Genomic DNA, 13,518 nt, shown 5'->3' on the forward strand with positions numbered 1-13,518 from the left:
TGCGCTCCTGGAATAACACGCCTCCTGCGCTCCTGGAACAACACTGGGCTCTTCTCTTCTCCCACTGACTTCAGAAATGGTCGATGAGATGTTGTTGGGTGCCATCGAGGTGATTCCGACTCACAGGGGGCCCGTGTGTTACAGAGTAGAACTGCCCCATAGGGTTTCCGAGGCTGTAATCTTTATGGGAGCAGATGGCCAGGTCTTTCTCCCACGGAGCTGCTGGGTGGGTTCCAACCACCAAGCCACGCGCTTAACTGCTGCACCACCAGGGCTCCTAGTTGTTGTTCCTACTCATACAAAGCAGGAAACAGAATTTCAGAGAATTTAAAGGAGTTGCTCAACCCTGTAACTTCCAGGAGCAAAAACCTACCAAGTCCCGGACAAGCTGCTGAAACAGAAATGAACAGTATTGCAGCGATATTTTTGTCATGCTGATGTAAAAGATAAGAAGAAATACTGAATTTAAAAAGAATTAATGTCAAGATACAACTCTCAGGTGACATGAATCCCCATGCTAGACTCTTTGCTGTGGTTAGTTGCCTTGGGGTCGGCTCTGGACTTACAGGGACCCCATGTACAACAGAACAAATGCTTACTGGTCCCACTCCATCCCCGTGATCAGCTGCAGATAGGACCCTTGTCACCCATAGAGCTTTCTTTCTTTCTTTCTTTCTTTTTTTTATTGTGCTCTAGATGAAGGTTAACAGAGCAAACTAGTGACAATGGTTGCCAACTCCATGACATGTCAACACTCTCCCTTCTCAACCTTGGGTTCCCCATTACCAGCTTTCCTGTCCTTTCTGCCTTCTAGTCCTTGCCCCTGGGCCCATGTGCCCCTTTAGTCTCATTTTGTTTTATGGGTCTAATGTTTGGATGAAGGACAAACCTCAGGAGTGACTTCATTACTGAGCTAAAAGGGTGTCCGGGGGGCCATACTCTCAGGGTTTTTCCAGTCTATCAGGCCAGCAAGCCTGGTCTTTCTTTTTGAGCTGGAATTTTGTTCTACATTTCTGTCCAGCTCTGTCTAGGACCCCCTATTGTGATCCCTATCAGAGCAGTCGGTGGTGGTAGCCAGGCACCGTCTAGTTGTGCTGGACTCAGTCTGGTGGAGGCTGTGGTCCGTTGGTCCTTTGAACTAATCTTTCCCTTGTGTCTTTGGTTTTCTTTTTTCTCCCTTGCTCCAGATGGGGTGGGACTAGTGGAGTATTCTAGATGGACACTCACAAGCTTTTAAGACCCGGGGTGCTACTCACCCAAGTAGGATGTAGAACATTTTCTTTATGAATTATATTATGTGAATTGAACTAGATACCCCCGAGACCAGATCCACAGAGTTTTCATTGGCTGAATTTTGGAAGTAGATTGCCAGATCTTTCCTCCTAGCATGTCTGAGTCCAGAAGGTCCACTGAAATTTGCTCAGCGTCACAGCAAAACGTAGGCCTTCACTGACAGATGGGTGGGGGCTGCACGTGAGGTGCAGAGGCTGGAGATTGAACCTGGGTCTCCCACGTGGGAGGTGAGAATTCTACACTGAACCACTGTTGCCTCTGCTGGAACAAAAATAAACAGGACTGTGGTATTTTGTAAAAAGAACTGTGGCATAAAGGTCAAGTGCTTGGCTGCTAACAGAAAGGGTGGAGCCTCAAAGCCACCCAGCAGCTCCATGGGAGAAAGACCTGGTGATCTGCTTCCATAAGGAGTCAAACGAAAAACCAAACTCACTGCCCTCGAGTCGATTCCAACTCATAGCCACCCTAGAGGGCAGGGTAGAACTGCCCCACAGAGTTTCCAAGGAGTGCCTGGTGGATTCAAACAGCTGACCTTTTGGTTAGCAGCCGAGCTCTTAACCACTGTGCCACCAGGGCTCCTTTCTTATCCAAGCCTCCAAACAACTGAGAAACAGTTTTAATTCTCACAGAATCCAGATTTCTGGGTTCCATGGAGGGTGAGGTGACCTATCCAAGATATTGCCCTAAGATGAGTCTTGAGCCTTGAGGAAACTGGTCTCCTAAAAGTCACCTTTAAGTCAAACAACAGTCTAGCTGATCGAGCAGTCTAGATGAAGCTGTTTTGTACCGAACTTAAGCACGGTGTTGTTTTGAAGAAATATCTGTGTGCAGTCAGTTTGAAGAAACAGAAACTCCAAGGTCAGACTAGACACTGTGTTTTAGAATAAATTGTTATCACGTAAACACTGTTCTTGTCCTGTTTCCATGGCAATGCCCATAAGAATCCTTGGAAGTTCTTTTCTCATTGGAACATTTCACTATGAGTCATAGTTGAGTTGACAGTAAAGGTGGGATGGGTGGGGGCAGAAGGGTTTGGCAGTCGAAATATTACCCCGATTTGCAAATTGGATATTAAGTGGACTTCAATCCGTTTCTATTATTGGTTTAACATGATTTTTGTTTTAAAACAACTATTGTTATGTGCTATCTAGCTGATTTTATGGTGATCCCATGTGAGAAAGTAGAATCGTCCCATGGGGTTTTCTAGGCTGTAATCTTTACAGGAGCAGATCACTAGGTCTTTTATCCCACTAAGCCACTGGGTGGGTTCGAACCCCTAACCTTTTGTTTAGCACCACCAGGGCTCCCTCAAACAACTCTATGGGCTGGCTGTTTGTCGCCTCATTTGCAAGTTAATCAGCTCGGCTCAGAGAACTTCAATGACCTTCCCTGTGTCTCACAGCCTGTGAGTGGCACAGGTGGGATTTATCTGACACCCACCTGACTCCAGAGTCTCTGCTGTGTCTACCGAACCATTTTCCTTAACAGCTAGATTGCTGTGGGGGAGGTGGGAGCCCCCAGATACCGCAGAAGGGCCAGGAACTCTGGAAACGAACAGACGAACAGAAAGCTCCTGGCTTGCTTAAGAACAATAAAGCTGAGATCAAGGAAGATGAGCTTTGGATGAGGCAAGAGGTCAGAGGCTGAGATCGTGGAGAATAGACATGTATTAAGCAGTTACCCTGTGCCGGAGGCCTGGAAGAGACTGACCATGGCTTCAGGCTGGCTTAGGAAGGAGAGACGCAAGCCTTTCTTACAAAGCATGCATCATGGTGTGTATGCAAAATGCACAGCTTGTACCTTCAGGTTCTCCTGAATGCCAGTGAAACAAATTACATACTTTCCATAGTGTGTATGCATACACACACACACACCTTGCCATGTTCTATATGCACAGGTCTCTGGGCAAGAGAAGGGCCAAAGTTTTTTCAGCAGAAAGTTGCACACGCACACACACACGTGTGCACACACAAAAGAAGTGTAGGAAAAGCTTGAGCATCTTCTCTGTTTGGCTCTGAGCCTGTTCCAGGGAGTCTGATCCTCTAACACGAGCCCTGGTGCCACAGTGGTTCAGTGCTCGGCTGCTAACTGAAAGATTGATGGTTCTAGTCCACCCAGCAGCTTCGAGTGAGAAAGACCTGGCAATCTGCTTTGTAAAGATCACAGCCTTGCAACTGTATCGGGCAATTCTACCCTGTCACACACGGTTGCTATGAGTTGGAATCGATGTGACTGCAACAGATTTGGGGTTTGGAAACTCTTACAGAGCCCTCTATTAGGTCCTAGAGCCAAGAGAAAGCCGAGTACTTGCCTTCCTAAGGGAAGTTTCTGACCCACTGTGTCTGCTACCTGCTATGGAGTGATAGTTAAGCACTCAGCTGCTAACCCAAAAATTAACCACCCAGCAGCTCCTGGGGAGAAAGACCTGGTGATCTGTTCCCATAAAGATTACAGCTTAGGAAGCTCTATACATCAGTTCTACTCTGTCACATGGGGTTGCTATGAGTCGGAATAGACACAACAGCACACAACAACAACGACTGCTAAAGGGAAAATTCTGAGGCCTTGTTCTCAGTTCCGTGTGACCCTCCCTGGCCACAGCTGCCTGCAGTGGGTAGGGCCTGGTACATGCAGCCAATCCATAAACTGGCTACAGACTTAAAAAGTGGCCCAGACGTCTGGAGTCTTAAACGCTAGCAAGCAGCCATCTAAGATGCATCAATTGGTCTTAACCCACCTTCATCAAAGGAGAATGAAGAACACCAAGGACACAAGGTGATTACGAGCCCAAGAGACAGAAAGGGCCACATGAACCAGCGATTACATCATCCTAAGACCAGAAGAACTAGATGGTGCCTGGCTACTACCGATGCCTGTCCTGACAGGAAACACAACAGAGAACCCCTGAGGGAGCAGGAGAGCAGTGGGATGCAGACCCCAAATTCTCATAAGACCAGACTTAATGGTCTGACTGAGACTGGAAGGACCCCAGCGGTCATGGCCCCCAGACCTTCTGTTGGCCCAGGACAGGAACCATTCCTGAAGCCAACTCTTCAGACATGGATTAGACTGGACAATGGGTTGGAGAGAGATGCTGGTGAGCAGTGAGCTTCTTGGATCAGGTGGACACTTGAGACTATGTTGGCATCTCCTGCCTGGATGGGAGATGAGAGGGTGGAGGAGGTTAAAAGCTGGCGAAAAGGACACGAAAAGAGAGAGTGGAGGGAGAGAGCAGGCTATCTCATTAAAAAAAAAAAAAAAAAAATTTTTTTTTTTTTTTGGGAGAGTAATTGGGAGTGTGTAGCAAGGTGTACATGGGTTTTTGTGTGAGAGACTGACTTGATTTGTAAATTTTCACTTAAAGCACAATAAAAATTATTTAAAAAAAAAAAAAAGTGGCCCAGAATAAAAGTGGAGCAGAGCCACTGAGACCTTCTCTCTTGGGAATGCGAATTGGGACATGTACAGTTGAAATCAGTTTATTGAAAGGGGTGAGCCTGACTCGATGAGGTACAAGAAAGAAAATGGCTTTATTATTTGTTTCTCCAACCAATCCCTTCAAACGTCCTCCTTTCTTCTGTGCCTCTGGAAATATCTCAGGCAGACATCAGAGGCTTCTATTCACCTTCAGTTAGGAATAAATGGCCATATTTGAGCCACAATGGCTTCCTTCAGATACTAGGAAGTGCAGCACATACCAACTCATATTCAATTCAAAGGTTTTACCCACCACTGGACCCCAGTGTGGGACTAACCCAAGGTGAGGGCCCTGCGGTGACTGAGCGCCCCTGCAAGTAGGGTCTATGAGTCCACTGACCTCGCTGTTTCTCCTGCCTAAACTTGTCACTAGAGGAGCCCTGGTGGTGCAGTGGCTGAGTGCTTGGCTGCCAACTGACAATCCAGTGGTTTGAGCCCACCAGGTGTTCTGAGGAAGAAAAGACCCAAGTATCTGCTTCTGTATAGGTTAGAGCCTAGGAAACCTCATCGGGCAGTTCTGCTCTGTCATATGGGGTCCCTGTAAGTCGGTATCGACTCAACAGCCCACAGCTACATAATCTGTATCTGTATCTTCTTTCTGGTTCTGTTTTTCTACAGAACTGCAGGACAAGAGGAGACAGAAAAATAGAGACGTTGTGCATGTGTGTGTGAGAGAGAAAGGAAGAGAGAGAGAGAAGAAGGGAGAGAGGGAGCGAGAAAGAAAGGAAGGAAGAGAGAGAGAGAAAGGTCACTGAGCCAAAAAAGAAGTCAGTTCCCACAGTTGGCTGCTAACAACTTCCCAGTTCCAGCTGTTCCTCCGTTCCAAGCTTATACCTGACAAAGCCCACCAGCAATTACTTGAGGCAAAATGGGTAAGTCTCTGTCCCAAAAAAGCCCAACTAAAACAATGAGCACACCTCCCGGAGCGCTCCGCTCCCTCCAGGGAGTCTCCCGGGCAGGTCTCTGGGCAGCCGGGCTCTGCCACGCTTAGCACTCACAGGAACAGTCAGAACCCTAGAGGCCTCTCCGTCCAGGGCAGAGCCGTTTTTGAGATCAGACTTTAAAGAAAGGAGAAAATCCTGGAAAGGAGTATGAGGAGGGAGGAACAGTTGCTTCCTGGCCCAAGGTGGTTTTAAGGCAGCCGCAGTGGGGCTTTCGCACCCTGCACGGCCCGAGTGACTGAGTCTCAAGGGTTTCAGAGAATGCCGTGCACAACAATTTCGATATCGGCTTTTCTAGAAATGTTGTTGGATGCCGTCGAGTCAATTTTGACTCATAGCTACCCTACAGGCAGGGTAGAAATGCCCCAGAGGGTTTTCTAGGCTGTAACCCTCATGGGAGCAGATTGTGATGTCTTTTCTCCTGTGGAGCTGCTGGCTGGATTTGAACCTCTAACCTTTTGGTTAGTATCCAAGCACTTAACCATTGCGCTACAAGACAAAGGTCCAGTTGCCTTCACTATAACAATATGCGTGGGATCGGTTTGAATTTGTACCATTAGAGAAAAAAAAAAAAAGCTCAAATCAGAGAGAGCAGTTTGAAACAGGGATATTTTCTTTCTGGAATCTTGCCGTGGCTTTATTAGCAGATACTTTGTGAGCAGCCCTTTGCCGTGAGTTGTTTGTGGAGATGAATGCTACATTCCTTTGCAATGTGAGCTTCACATTTCTCCCATCCACAGGTGACATCTGTCTCCCTCCCCTTGAACGACTTGCTTTGACGATAGAACGTGACAGAGTGAAGTTGTGTGCTCTGCAAGTTTCAGCATCAAGAAGCCTTACTGCTCCCACGTTTTTACCCTCTGGTGGCCATGTTCTTGTTAGGTGTCATTGAGTAGGTTCTGACTCATAGCAACTCCATGAAGAACCGAGTGAAACACTGCCTGGTCCTGTGCCATCCTCACTATTGTGCTATGTTTGAGCCCGTTGTTGCATCCACTGTGTCAGTCCATCTCGCTGAGGCTCTTCTTCTTTTTCGCTGACTCTCTACCAAGCATGATGTCCTTCTCTAGGGATTGGTCCCTCCTGATAACAAGTGCAAATATGGAAGCCTGGGCCAATCTCCTTGAGGATGAAAGACCAGATGTAGAGAGACAGAGACTCAGTTGACATCTAGAATCAGTTTCCAGTAAGCTCAGCCATCAGTCTACATACAGCCAAGCTGCCAAATATCTGTATCTACGCATGACCTCAGACAAGACCTGCAGCAGAAGAATCGCCCAGCTGAGTTCAGCCCAAATTGCTACCCCGCAGAATTGTTAGCAAATAGTGTGGTCAAGTCACAAAATTGTGGTGTTTTGTTACACAGAAATAGATACAGGGATACACCACTTTTCTTATTGTAAGAAGGTACCTGTTATAACTGTGCAGCAGGACGGGAGACAGGGTCGGGTCCACTGACATTGCTAACCAGGAGGAGAACTGGAGATGCCTCAGACCAGGGGGTTCTCTAGTTAAGAACTTGGTTTCGGAAAAGTTATTTTATTGTTAGGCAATGCAAGGAGCAGGGGTTAGTCCTTAGTTCTGCCTTCTAAAACTTCCTAGAAGCAAGTGAAGTTCCAGTCGGGTGCCATAGCTTGCTCTTGGGCTGCACTTGATATGTGAAAAAGCTGTCTTCCAGGAATGCCTGACTGGAGGGAGACTATTCCTTAAGCAAGGGTACGACACGGAACTGAACTTTTCATTTTCGTTGTTGTCTTGGTCATCTAGTGTTGCTATAACAGAAGTACCACAAGTGGATGGCTTTCACAAAGAGAAGTTTATTCTCTCACAGTCCAGTAGTCTAGAAGTCGGAATTCAGGGCACCGGCTCGGGGGAAGGCTTTCTCTTTCTGTCGGCTCTGGAGGAAGGTCCTTGTCATCAGTCTTCTCATGGTTTGGGAGCATCCCAGTGCAGGAACCTCAGGTCCAAAGGATGTGTGCTCTGCTCCTAGCACTGCTTTCTTGGTGGTATGAGGTCCCCATGTCTCTCTGCTCGGTTCTCTCTTTTATATCTCAAAAGAGATTGGCCTAAGACACTATCTAATCTTGTAGATCTCATCAATATAACTGCTGCTAATCCATCTCATTACATCATAGTGATAGGATTTACGACACACAGGGAAATCACATCAGATGACAAAATGGTAGACAACCATACAGCACTGGGAATCATGGCCTAGCCAAGTTGACAGATATTTTGGGGGGACACAATTCAATCCAAGGCAGTTGTTCAATGTCCTTTTTCTTTTTTAAATAATTTTATTATGTTGTTGACAATGTACGTGGCAAAACATACACCAATTCAACAGCTTCCACGTGTACAATTCAGTGACATTGATTATATTTGAGTTGTGCTATCATTCTCACCCTCCTTTTCTGAATTAATCTTCCATCGTTAACATGAACTCACTGCTCCCCGTATTTCTTCTAGAACATTTCAGTTGCTGTTGTCCATTTGATCCCACATAGATAGTTCTTCGAAAGAGCACAATGTTCAAGGCAGATGTTATTTACTAATTAAGTTAAACTATTGTTTAAGAAGCCCTGGTGGTGCAGTGGTTGAAGCACTCAGCTGCCAACTAAAAGTTTGGTGGTTCGACTCTACTAGCTGCTCCATGGGAGAAAATGTGGCAGTCTGCTTCTATGGGTCAGTTCTATTCTGTCCTACAGGGCCGCTATGAGCTGGAATTGACTTCATGGCAGTGGGTTTTCATTCTTTGGTTTAAAGAAGACTTCAGGGGATGTTTTTAGCGTAAGGTTTAAAGATTACCTCAGGACAAAAGTTTCAGGGGTTTCATCCAGCCTTTATGGCTCCAGAAAGTCTGGATTCCATGAGAATTTGAACATGGGACTGATCTTTTTTGCATGTATCAGCAGTGACATCATGGGGGGTTTTTCCCTTTCCTTTCCCTTCTGCCAACGTTTGCAGCAAATTGAGAATTCCGTGATGGGTCGATTTTTCAGCTGGAGGGTGTTACGCACAACACATATTGCAGTCCTAAGTGACACAAGCTGTTGGCAAAGGGACACTAATGGTTTGGTAATGGTTTTTTTAAATGGACCCAAAGCTTATCAAAACAAATGTACAACTGGCTAATCCAATTAAGTCTAGAACAAGAGTAAAACCTCAGGTAATGATTCCGTGTACTCCAGAGAACAGGTCTAGGTGCACGCCTCTGACCGACAGCTGGGTCCTGTTCCTTGTCATTGAATAACCACACTGGAATGCAGGTTGTCTTTCTTCAAATAATTCTCATCCTTGGCCTAGAAGAACAATTTCCATGCTGTGCATATAAAATCTTCAAATACAACATGGTGAAATAAACACCCTTTTCCACTTTTTCCTACATCTTTGTGGTTCTTGCATGGGGAATCCCAGCTGCCCCAGGAGAGGGCAGATGTGTGGAAAGGACATTCAGCACTTGGGTTTCAGTACAAAGGGACCAGATGCCTGCAGGAATCTTGGCTGTGGGCTCAGCATGGGAAGAGTCAGACGTCTCCAGGGACGAAAATGTTACTGGCTACTTTGTGTTGTCATACACAGAATTTTGTTTTTGCAGTAGGGATGACACACAGGTCCCAAGGCCACCATCTTGCAGCTTTGGTATCACGTTCAAGTTCAATTTTTAAAGTAATCACATTTAGATCAGCTCTAATCCAGTTGCCGCTGAGTCGACTCTGACTCATGGCGACCCCATGTGCCTCTGAGAAAAACTGTGCTCCACAGGGTTTTTTATAGGGTTCTCAATGGCTAGCTTTTCAGAAGTTGATCACCGGGCCTTTCTTGGCAAGGTGCCTCTGGATGGACTAGAACCTCCAACCTTTCGGTTAGCAGCTGAGTGCTTAACCACTGGGCTCCTTTCTTTCTTTCTTTTTTTTTTTTAGAAAAAAGGTATATAATACAATGTTCTTTGAGAGTCTGATCATTTTATGGGCAAGTGAAAAACTCACTGGTGAGTAATTAAGGATCTGAAAGAAATTCCCCATTCACCATGGCTCCTCATTTTGCATTTAATAACTATATGGAGGAGTATGTGCCCACCTAAAATAGAAAATAAAAAAATCAAAGGAAAATGTCCCTTTAAGGAAAAGATATTTTCACTAGTTTAAACAATTAATTTAAACTATATTTTCATTTTGCTGACGGTAGATCAGTTCTCCTTAGACTTCACTGTGTATAGCTGTAAAAGGAGCTTTGCTTCCATCTGTCTCCCAAGGATTCGATAGGATGCAAAATGATTTCCTTAGAAGAAAAGTGGAATCACACAGCAATTCAAACTATGTTTTTCTTTTATCCACATCTCACAGAACTAAAAATATACATATTTATTTCTAAAAAATATTTCCATTGTACTAATAATTCCTATAATTTACCTTACTTATTCTGTTGTTGTCAGGTGCCTTCAAGTAGGCTCCAACGAATAGCTACTCCACATGTACTACAGAATAAAACATTCCCTGATCCTGTACCATCCTCACCATCGTTGTTATGCTTAAGCCCATTATTATAGCCACTGTGTCAGTCCATCTCATTGAGGGTTTTTGTCTTTTTCACTGACCCTCTATTTTACCAAGCATGATGTCCTTCTCCAGGAACTGATCCCTCCTGATAACATGTCCAAAGTACGTGAGCCTAAGTCTCGCCATCCTTGCTTCTAAGTCACATTCTTGTACTTCTTCCAAGATAGATTTGTTCATTCATCTGGCTGTCCATGGTATATTCAATATTTGCCAACCCCATAATTCAAAGGTGTCAATTCTTCTTTGGTCTTCCTTATTCATTGCCCAGCTTTCACATGCATATGAGGCAACTGAAAATATCATGACTTGAGTCAGGCCCACCTTAGTTCTCAAAGTAACACCTTTGCTTTTTAAGATTTTTAAAGAGGTCTTTTGCAGCAGATTTGCCCAATGCAATGCGTTGTTTGATTTCTTGACTGCGGCTTCCACGGGCATTGATTGTGGATCCATGTAAAATGAAATCCTTGATGACTTCAATCTTTTCTCCATTTATCATGATGTTGCTTATTAGTCCAGTTGTGAGGATTTTTGTGTTCTTTATGTTGAGGTGTAATCCATGCTGAAGGCTGTAGTCTTTGATCTTCATCAGTAAGTGCTTCAAGTCCTCTTCTCTTTCAGCAAGCAAGGTTGTGTCATCTGCATGATACAGGTTGTTAATGAGTTTTCCTCCAATCCTGAAGCCCTGTTCTTCTTCATATAATCCAGTTTCTAGGATTATTTGCTCAGCATACAGATTGCATAAATATGGTGAAAGGATAGAACCCTGCCGTCTAAATTTCCTGATTTTAAATCATGAAGTATCCCCCTGTTCTGTTCCAAAGACTGCCTCTTGGTCTAGGTACAGGTGCCACATGAGCACAATTAAGTGTTCTGAAATTCCCATTCTGTGCAACATTATCCATAATTTGTTATGATCCACACAGTCAAATGTCTTTGCATAGTCAATAAAATACAGGTAAACATCTTTCTGTATTCTCTGCTTTTAGCCAAGATCCATCTGACATCTGCAATCATACCCCTCGTTCCATGTCCTCTTCCGAATCTGGTTTGAATTTCTGGCAGTTCCTTGTCAGTGTACTGTGACAACCATTTTTGAATTATCTTCAGAGAAATTTTACTTGTGTGTGATATTAATCATATTGTTTGATAATTTTCAAATTCTGTTGTATCACCTTTCTTTGAAATGGGCACAGAAGTGAATCTCTTCTAGTCAGTTGGTCAGGCATAGCTATCTTCCAAATTTCTTGGCATAGACGTGTAAGCACTTCTGGCATTGCATCTGTTTGCTGAAACATCTCTATTAGTATTCTGTCAATTCCTGGAGCCTCGTTTTTCGCCAATGCCTTCAGTGCAGCTTGGATCTCTTCCTTCTCTACCATCAGTTCTTGGTCATATGCTACCTCCCGAATTGCGTATTCCTTCCAACTTCTTTTTGATGCTTCCTATGTTATTCAAAGTTTTGCCCACAAAATTCTTTGATATGGCAACTGGGGGCTTGATCTTTATTTTTTTTTTCCAGTTCTTTTAGCTTGAGAAATGCAGAGTGTGTTTTTCCCTTTTGGTTTTCTAACTCCAGGTCTCTGCACATTTCATTATAATACCTTACATTCTCAGGCCACCTTTTGAAATCTTCCGTTCAGCTCTTTTACTTCATCATTTCTTCCATTTGCTTCAGCTATTCTACATCCAAGAGCAAATTTCAGAGTCTCTTCTGACATCCATTTTGGTCTTTTCTTTCTTTTCTGATTTTTAATGGCCTTTTGCTTTCTTCAAGCGTAATGTACTTAATTGTCATTCCACAACTCATCTGGTCTTCGGTCATTAGTGTTCAATGTGTCAAATCGGTTCTTGAGATGGTCTCTAAATTCGGGTGGAATATACTCAAGGTCATCCTTTGGCTCTTGTGAGCTCATTCTAATTTTCCCAAGCTTCAGTTTGAACTTTCATAGGAGCAGTTGATGGGCTGTTCCTGAATTGGCCCCCAGCCTTGTTCTGACTCATAATATTGAGCTTCTCCATTATCTCTCTCCACAAATGTAGTTGATTTGATTCCTGTGTATTCTGTCCATCAAGGTTCATGCATATAAAATAGACTCTGTTTATGTTGTTTAAAAAAAAAAAAAAAAGGTATTTGCAATGAATAAGTTGTCGGTCTTGCAAAATTCTATCATGTGATCTCCATCATCATTTCTACCACTGAGGCTATATTTCCAACTACTGATCCTTCTTCTTTGTTTCCAACTATCGAATTCCAATCACCAGTAATTATCGATACATCTTTATTGTGTGCTTAATCAATTTCAGATTGTAGAAGTTGGTACAAATCTTCAATTTTTTCATTACTGGTTGGTGCATAAATGAAGTTTGAGGTCCCCTATAATTCAGTCTCAGTTTGTATCAGAACGGGACCGAAAAGCTTTTTCCGATACATGTAAAAAACAAACTGATTTGTTCATTATTTTCACTTCATCATATGTTTAGTCAGGACCTCAGTGAACATATTCTTTTAATAGGGTCTCATTCTCACATGGAGCAATGGAAGGTGCGCTGTGCTAGGGTGTAGCACACTGAGGATCTGGTTCCGTCTGCTGTGCAGTTGTGAACAAATAACAGAAAAGCACACCATTTCCTGAAGCCTTACTCTCTGCTAGGAAATTATAGAGTACTGTATGTTATTGTTATTGTTGTGTGCTGTTGAGCTTTTTTTTCTGACTCACAGCCACCCCCCGTGACAGAGTAGAACTGCACCGTAGGGTTTCCTAGGCTGTAATCTTTTTTTTTTTAATCTTTACAGGAGCAGATTGCCAGGTCTTTCTCCCATGGAGAGACTGGTAGGTTCGAACTATCAATATTTCTGTTAGCAGCTGAGCACTTAACCACTGCGCCATTAGGACTTCTGAGCAGGGCACGTAGTTGCTTCAAAATAAATATTTGTTTAATGAATATCTCGGCCTATCTATCTAACTATCCATCCAATATCATTTTTCCTCAAAAGATCTCAAAGCACATTAAAATATAGAAGATGGGTTGGTATTCTAGCTTCTGAAAAAAAAAAAAATAGCTTCTGAATGGGAGCAAAAAATTGAATAATTGATTTTATTAGTTAGGGTGAAGAGATAACAAATGAAACCTAAGTGTCGTCCAAATAAAGGGTGAAGCAAGTACATTCAACTTTGACCTTCAAATGCTTAATCAAAAGTAATAAAAATAAAATAAAAACCTGAATTAAAAGAAGGAAAAAAAAAAGA

At 43.7% G+C, this 13,518-nt stretch overlaps 1 long non-coding RNA gene across 3 annotated transcripts in view; it reads right to left on the reverse strand.

Moving 5' to 3' along the window:
• The window catches only part of LOC126058072 (uncharacterized), an 80,864-nt gene that overhangs the window by 40,442 nt on the left and 26,904 nt on the right, over window positions 1-13,518 (reverse strand). The window contains exon 3 of one of the 3 annotated variants that reach the window (XR_007513078.1): window positions 360-12,365. The exons of the other annotated variants lie outside the window; for them this stretch is intronic. This is a non-coding gene — a long non-coding RNA (uncharacterized LOC126058072). Of the gene's footprint in view, window positions 1-359; window positions 12,366-13,518 lie in introns of those variants that run through there. 3 annotated transcript variants of the gene reach the window in all.

Source organism: Elephas maximus, chromosome 14 (assembly GCF_024166365.1).
Source record: "Elephas maximus indicus isolate mEleMax1 chromosome 14, mEleMax1 primary haplotype, whole genome shotgun sequence".
NCBI classification, from domain to species: Eukaryota; Metazoa; Chordata; class Mammalia; order Proboscidea; family Elephantidae; genus Elephas; species Elephas maximus.